Source organism: Oncorhynchus keta, chromosome 17, assembly GCF_023373465.1.
Source record: "Oncorhynchus keta strain PuntledgeMale-10-30-2019 chromosome 17, Oket_V2, whole genome shotgun sequence".
NCBI lineage: Eukaryota > Metazoa > Chordata > Actinopteri > Salmoniformes > Salmonidae > Oncorhynchus > Oncorhynchus keta.
Window position 1 is genome coordinate 24277126 of NC_068437.1, and position 7245 is coordinate 24284370.

Here is a 7245-nt window from a genome sequence, read left to right on the forward strand (position 1 = left end):
GCTAGAATATGCATATAATTGAAAGCTTAGGATAGAAAACACTCTAAAATTTACAAAACTGTAAAAATATTGTCTGTGAGTTTAACAGAACTGATATTGCAGGCGAAAGCCTGAGAAAAATCCGATAAGGAAGGGACTCTTATTTGGAAAGCTCTGCGTTCCTATGCGTCCCTATTGAGCAGTGAATGGGATATCATCCAGATTCCTTTTTCTATGGCTTCCCTAATATGTCTAGTGTCACAATACATACTTTCAGGCTTTTATTTTGAAAAATGAGCCTGAACGACAACATTTTGTCAGTGGTCAGCTGGAGGCTCTAAGAGTGATTTGTGCGTAATAGACAAATGCGACCATTGTTTCTCTCTTTCCTACTAAGAAGCCAACTGTCCCGGTTGATATATTATCGAATAGATATTTGAAAAACACCTTGAGGATTGTTTATAAAAAAACGTTTGCCATGTTTCTGTCGATATTATGGATCTAATTTGGAATATTTTTCGCCGTTGTCGTGACCACAGTTTCCGGTGGATTTCACAACCAAACGTGAAGTACGAACGGAGGTATTTCGGCTATAAAAATAATCTTTATGGGACAAAATGAACATTTGCTGTCTAACTGGGAGTCTCCTGAGTGAAAACATCCAAAGCTCATCAAAGGTAAACGATTTAATTTGATTGCTTTTCTGATTTTCGTGACCAAGCTGCCTGCTGTTAGCTAGGCATAATGCTATGCTAGGCTATCGATAAACTTACACAAATGCCTGTCTTGCTTTGGCTGTAAAGCATAATTTCAAAATCTGAGATGACAGGGTGATTAACAAAAGGCTAAGCTGTGTTTCAATATATTTCACTTGTGATTTCATGAATATGAATATTTTCTAGTAATATTTTTTGTTATGCTAATTAGTGTCAGTTGATGACAATTCTCCCGGATCCGGGAGTGGGAGTTCCAACAGCTTGGAAAATTCCAGAAATTGTTTCATGGCTTTCAAACCTTCTGATAGGCTAATTGACGTAATTTGAGTCAAGTCGAGGTGTACCTGTGGATGTATTTCAAGGCCTACCTTCAAACTCAGTGCCTCTTTGCTTGACATCATGGCAAATCAGAAGAAATCATCCAAGACCTCAGGAAAATAAATTGTAGACCTCCACAAGTCTGGTTCATCCTTGGGAGCAATTTCCAAATGCCTGAAGGTACCGCGTTCATCTGTACAAACAATAGCACGCAAGTATGAACACCATGGGACCACGCAGCCGTCACACGGCTCAGGAAGGAGACACGTTCTGTCCCCTAGAGATGAATGCACTTTGGTGCGAAAAGTGCAAATCAATCCCAGAAAAACAGCAAGGACCTTGTGAAGATGCTGGACGAAACAGGTACAAAAGTATCTATATCCACAGTAAAACGAGTCCAATATCGACATAACCTGAAGGCCACTCAGCAAGGAAGAAGCCACTGCTCCAAAACCGCCAAAAAAAGCCAGACTACGGTTTGCAACTGCACATGGGGACAAAGATTGTACTTTTTGGAGAAATGTCCTCTGGTCTGATGTAACAAAATGGATCTGTTTGGCCATAATGACCATCGTTATGTTTGGAATGAGAAAGGCGCATGCTTTCAAGCCGAAGAACACCATCCCGACTGTGAAGAACACCATCCCAACCGTGAAGCACGGAGGTGGCAGCATCATGGTGTGGGGGTGCTTTGCTGCAGGAAGGACTGGTGCACTTCACAAAATAAATGGCATCATGAGGAAAGAAAATTATGTGGATATGCTAAAGCAACATCCCAAGACATCAGTCAGGAAGTTAAAGCTTGGTCGCAAATGGGTCTTCCAAATGGACAAGGACCCCAAGCATACTTCCAAAGTTGTGGCCAAATGGCTTAAGGACAACAAAGTCAAGGTATTGTAGTAGCCATCACAAAGCCCTGACCTCAATCCCATAGAAAATGTGTTGGCAGAACTGAAAAAGTGTGTGCGAGCAAGGAGGCCTACAAACCTAGCTCAGTTACAGCTCTGTCAGGAGGAATGGGTCGAAATTCACCCAACTTATTGTGGGAAGCTTGTGGAAGGCTACCCAAAATGTTTGACCCAAGTTAAACAATTTAAAGTCAATGCTACCAAATACTAATAGAGTGTATGTAAACTTCTGACCCAGTGGGAATGTGATGTAAGAAATAAAAGCTGAAATAAATCACTCTCTACCTATTATTCTGGCATTTCACATTCTTAAAATAAAGTGGTTATCCTAACTGACCTACAATTGAAATTTTACTAGGATTAAATGTCAGGAATTGTGAAAAACTGAGTTTAAATGTATTTGGCTAAGGTGTATGTAAACTTCCGACTTCAACTGTAGCTGTATCTAACACCTGTTGTGTGTAGGACATTTTTAGTAGCCTTTTTGTCCCGTTTCAACAGAAGTAAATTCACTTGGCTCGTTTTCATTAGTTGATGTACCATTAGAGCAAGCCAAAAGTTGGCTAACGTTTGCTATCTCACTAACTTTAGCTAATCGTTTTTCCTCAATCCCACTAGACCTGAATCAATTGATGAAACCAGCGGACAGCATTTTTTTGACAGCTCAATGTGAGTTTTTATTAGTCAGTATAGCAAAGTAACGTTGTTGATCTGTCAGTTTCCCTAGCTAATTCCCCACTTTTCACACTGACATGGTATAAACAGCTCTACAGGCTACACTGGCATGGTGCACAGTCAGTACACAATACCATGCTCATCATGTCTTAGCAGGATCAGATAGTGACAATTATCCCAGCATGGTCAGACAGCCAGGGAAGACCAGTCTATGAAGCTCAGGTGAATTTTGAGTATATTGTAATAATCAGTGAATGGATACAAAGTTCCATCTTGAGTTGATGGGTGGGCTACTGTCTGGGATCTGGGAATAATGGTCATCTGAATTATTATTATGCCTGATCTGAGCAGGAGCAGATAGTGACAGGGGTCTCAGCAGGGTCAGGCAACCAGGGAAGTCCAGTCTGTGAGGGCACTGAGGTGTACATTTGCAGATACAACACTTCATTCTCTCTGTGCAGAAAACACCGGACAAGCAAGAAGCTTCAAAGATTGAAACTATTTTAAGGCAGTCTGACAAACCTCATTTCCAGACTGTATCAAAGGTTGATAGAGGTTTTTCCTGATGACACAAAACATGTCAAACAAAAACCTTTTGTTTGAAATGCTCCTGTCAATGTGGAGTAAGGACGCGCACAAGATTAAGCACGTATAAGTAGGACTAATCTAACTGGCCTGCGTGCAAATGTAGGCCTATGAATGTGTCCATTTGGGGATAGTATTTCTTATTGTCTTCATTCACCACCACTAATGAGCTGTGGAGCTTCTCAAAGTCATTTTTCTTCACCTCAAACAGCAAGTAAACAAAGTTGGTTTTTAGAATCAATTGAGAATGACAATAGCTCCTCAAATTATTTGAAGAATATTTCCAGCTCTCACCTTCAGTGATAATGCCACAGAAGCTGGTGTTTGTGATAAATGGCTGCTGTGGTTACAGATTATGGGCTTTTCATCTATTTTATGCTGATGTAGGCTCTCTCTCAATTGTGAATCACTACAGTAATATGATTAATAGGCAATTTAACTCAGTTTTTTACGTAGGTTAATAAACAACCTTATTAAAAGAAGTTGATCCAATAAGCAGTTTTTTTATGATAATCATTTAGGAGTATATGAGCCAATGGGTTTAACATCTCTTAATGCAGCACACAAACACAGACAAACACACATATGGAGAGAATTAGCTGTTCCTGAGCTGTAGAGCCTGAAGACATTTATCAACTTATAAGAACATCAGATCAAAGGCTCTGTATGACACTTTGTAGAACAGGGGGATGGAATGCAGGAATGCAAAAATATTTAAAGAAACACTGAGAGACAGTGTTTACATGTTTGTTTATAGTGTAGTTTGATTTTCTCTTTCGAAGGGCCTCTCTTTAGATATTTTACCTCAGAAAGCCCTCACTGAACGGCTGGAGCTGCAGGCTCCAGTTCCTAGGAGATCACTTCTCGCCAGTAGGCATCTAAAACGTCCATTATCAAAGACTTGAAAACTCAAAATGTATTTTTACTACACTGAATTTGAGAAACACTTTAGCAAAAGGAAAGGAGTATGATTGGTAGAGAGGAAGGAATGGTTCCTCTGCCAACCCAGAACATCAACCCTCCCTTTTCTTTTCCCTCTTGATCCTCCTGAGGCCAACTGCTCAACATATATACAGTATCTGGGCCTGTTAAATAACGGACAACCACTTTGTTACAAATGACTGAATGTTTTGTAACATTGTAAAAATCTGTCACTTTACATCGAGATACAGCAGGGGGAGACATGTGGGTTGGGGCTTTGTCCCTGATTTGACAGTTGCTCCAGGGCGGCTGGCTGACAGTAGCTAGTCGTATTCTGGAGAACCTCCTCATGATGACACTAGTCGCCCTTTACACTTCCTGACAATGCTAGATGGGAGCCTGAGGGAGAGAAACGCCCTGCCTGCCCCTCGGCCCTGGATAATCTCGCCCCCCAAATTCCGACCCTCTTCTGAACCCATTAGAGCTGGGTGGGACCATGTCGGCTCAGGCCTGATCTCCTGATTATCACTACCCCCCCATCCCCACAGCTCTGTGGGAGGAAGTGGAAGAGATGGCATCTCATCTAAGCTGGCCTTGATGGAGGAGGAGGTGCACATATTCACTCTCTGAGCATATGGTCACATCAATCCATTAATGTATGTCTCTATGTCCTTGTGGATATTTACCTCCTATGTATTTTAGGGTAAAATGATAATGATGTACTCCTGTGTGGACCTTGCCTTTCTGAGTGAGGTTTTGTCAGTGTTCCACCTTTGTGGGCCTGGTCAGTTGTGCTGGGCCTGGGTCCAGTCCGGTCTGACCTCCTTACTCATCTCAGCTAAGCACATAATGGGCCTGAGAAGAAAAGTATGGAGCCGCTCCAGAGCCCTGAGGTAATTAAATATCAGCTAAGGGCCTCTCACTGGAGTTCCCATTAAAGATCCCATTCAAGCCACTAAGGAGTGCTGAGTGTCCGTTACACTGACGAGAAATCGAGAAAGAAGAGAGAAGTAGACAGAGAAAAGCTAAACATGGTTTCCATTGCAGAAAACAGCACCAGCGATGAGATCATTGCTCAGTGTTTCTTTTACTTCAGATGAACATTTAATCAAAACACAAACCATTCATTGGAGACAAAGACACCTTCATGCACTCGTAGAAAAAGCAGCAAATTAAATTCTACCTCCCACCCTTGAAAGACTCATCCAATGCCTGCCTGGCTAGTAAATTTGCACAGAGAGGCTGTGATTTCTATGTATTTTTTGTGTTTGGAATCCCTACGCAGCACATGACCCTGTGACAGGGTCAGAAATATATGCTGATAATGTAGTTGTGGCCAGTAAACAATTGTAAATAAGGAAGGCAACACAAAGGGGCTTTTGGTGTTTTTTCTCGTTTCCTGGAGCTGACTTGGAGCGCTACACTTCCTGCTCATGTTGAACCAGACAACAGCAGCCATTTAAAGAAAGGAACAGTCCAAGCAAGTTATAGATACAGTGCAATTCCTGAATTTCTATTTCTGACTGAACAGCCTTACCACTCCCACATTTCTTAGATATACTAGGCAGGGTTTGGAGTGGGACACTTTTCAGGGACAACATTTATGCAAACTGTAGCTGTAGATTATACTGTATATGCAGTGCCTTACAAAAGTATTCAGACTCCTTGGATTTCTTTTAAAAAATTGTGTTACAAAGTGGGATTAAAATGGATTTAATTTACATTTTTTTATCAACAATCTACACAAAATACTCTAATGTCAAAGCAGAAGAAATGTTTTTATGTATTTTTGTGTATTAATAGAAATTACTTAAAATAGAGTTGCTGCATAATTATTTAGCTCCCTACATGTTAGAAACACCTTTGCCAGCAATTACAGCTGTGTGTCTTCTTGGATAAGTTTCTAACTTCTTTCCACACCTGGATTGTGCAATATTTGCCTATTATTCTTTTCAAAATACTTCAAGCTCTGCTAAGATGTCTTGCCATATTATTTCAAGCAGGTTTAAGTCAAACTGTAACTTGGCCACTTAATAACATTCACTGTCTTCTTGGTAAGCAACTCCAGTGTAGATTTGGCCTTGTATTTTAGGCTATTGTCTTCTCCCAGTGTATTTATTTATTAAACCAGGCAAGTCGGTTAAAAACAAATTCTTATTTACAATGGCTGCCTACCCAAGCCAAACCCTAACAACGCTTAGCCAATTGTGCTCCGCCCTATGGGACTCCCAATCACAGCCAATTGTGATACAGCCTGGAAGTGAACCAGGGTCTGTAGTGACACCTCTAGCACTGAGATGCAGTGCCTTAGACCGCTGCGCCACTCAGGAGCCCTTCAAATGTAAAGCAGACTGAAGCAGGTTTTGCTCTAGGATTTTGCCTGTGCCCTTTCACATTTATTTTTATCCTGAAAAACTCCCCAGCGTTAGCTGATGTCAAGTATACCCATAACATGATGCAGCCACCACCATACTTGAGAATAAGGAGGTAGTTATTCAGTGATGTGTTGTGTTGGATTTGTCCCAAACATAGGGCTTTGCGTTTAGGCCAGTATTACTTTAGTGCCTTGTTGCATGTTTTGGAATATTTGTATTTTGTAAATTTGTGTTCTTCATTTCACACTGTCATTTAGGTCATTATTTTGGAGCTACTACAATGTTGTTGATCCATCCTCAGTTCTCTCCCATCATAGCCAATGAATTCTGTAGCTGTTTTAAAATCGCCAATGGCCTCATGGTAACATCCCTGAGCAGTTTCGTTCTTGTCCTGCAGCTCAGTTCAGGACGACTGTGACTGGGTGGTTAATTACAGAATGCACATCATAATTAATTAGACTATGCTTAAGGAGATATTCAAAGTCTGATTTGTTATTGTTACCCATCTACCAATCACTGCCCTTTTTAATGAGGCTTTTGAAAAGCTCCCTGGTCTTTGTAGATTAATCTGTGCTTGAAATTCAGTACTTGACTTGGGGACCTTACATATGTTGTGTGTATGGGGGACAGAGGAAGGGTTAGTCATTTAAAAATCATGTCAACCCCCATTATTTCACACAGAGTGAGTCCATGTAACTTGTTATGTGATTTGATGAGCCACATTTTACTCCTGAACTGATTTAGGCTTGCCTTAACAAATGAGATTAC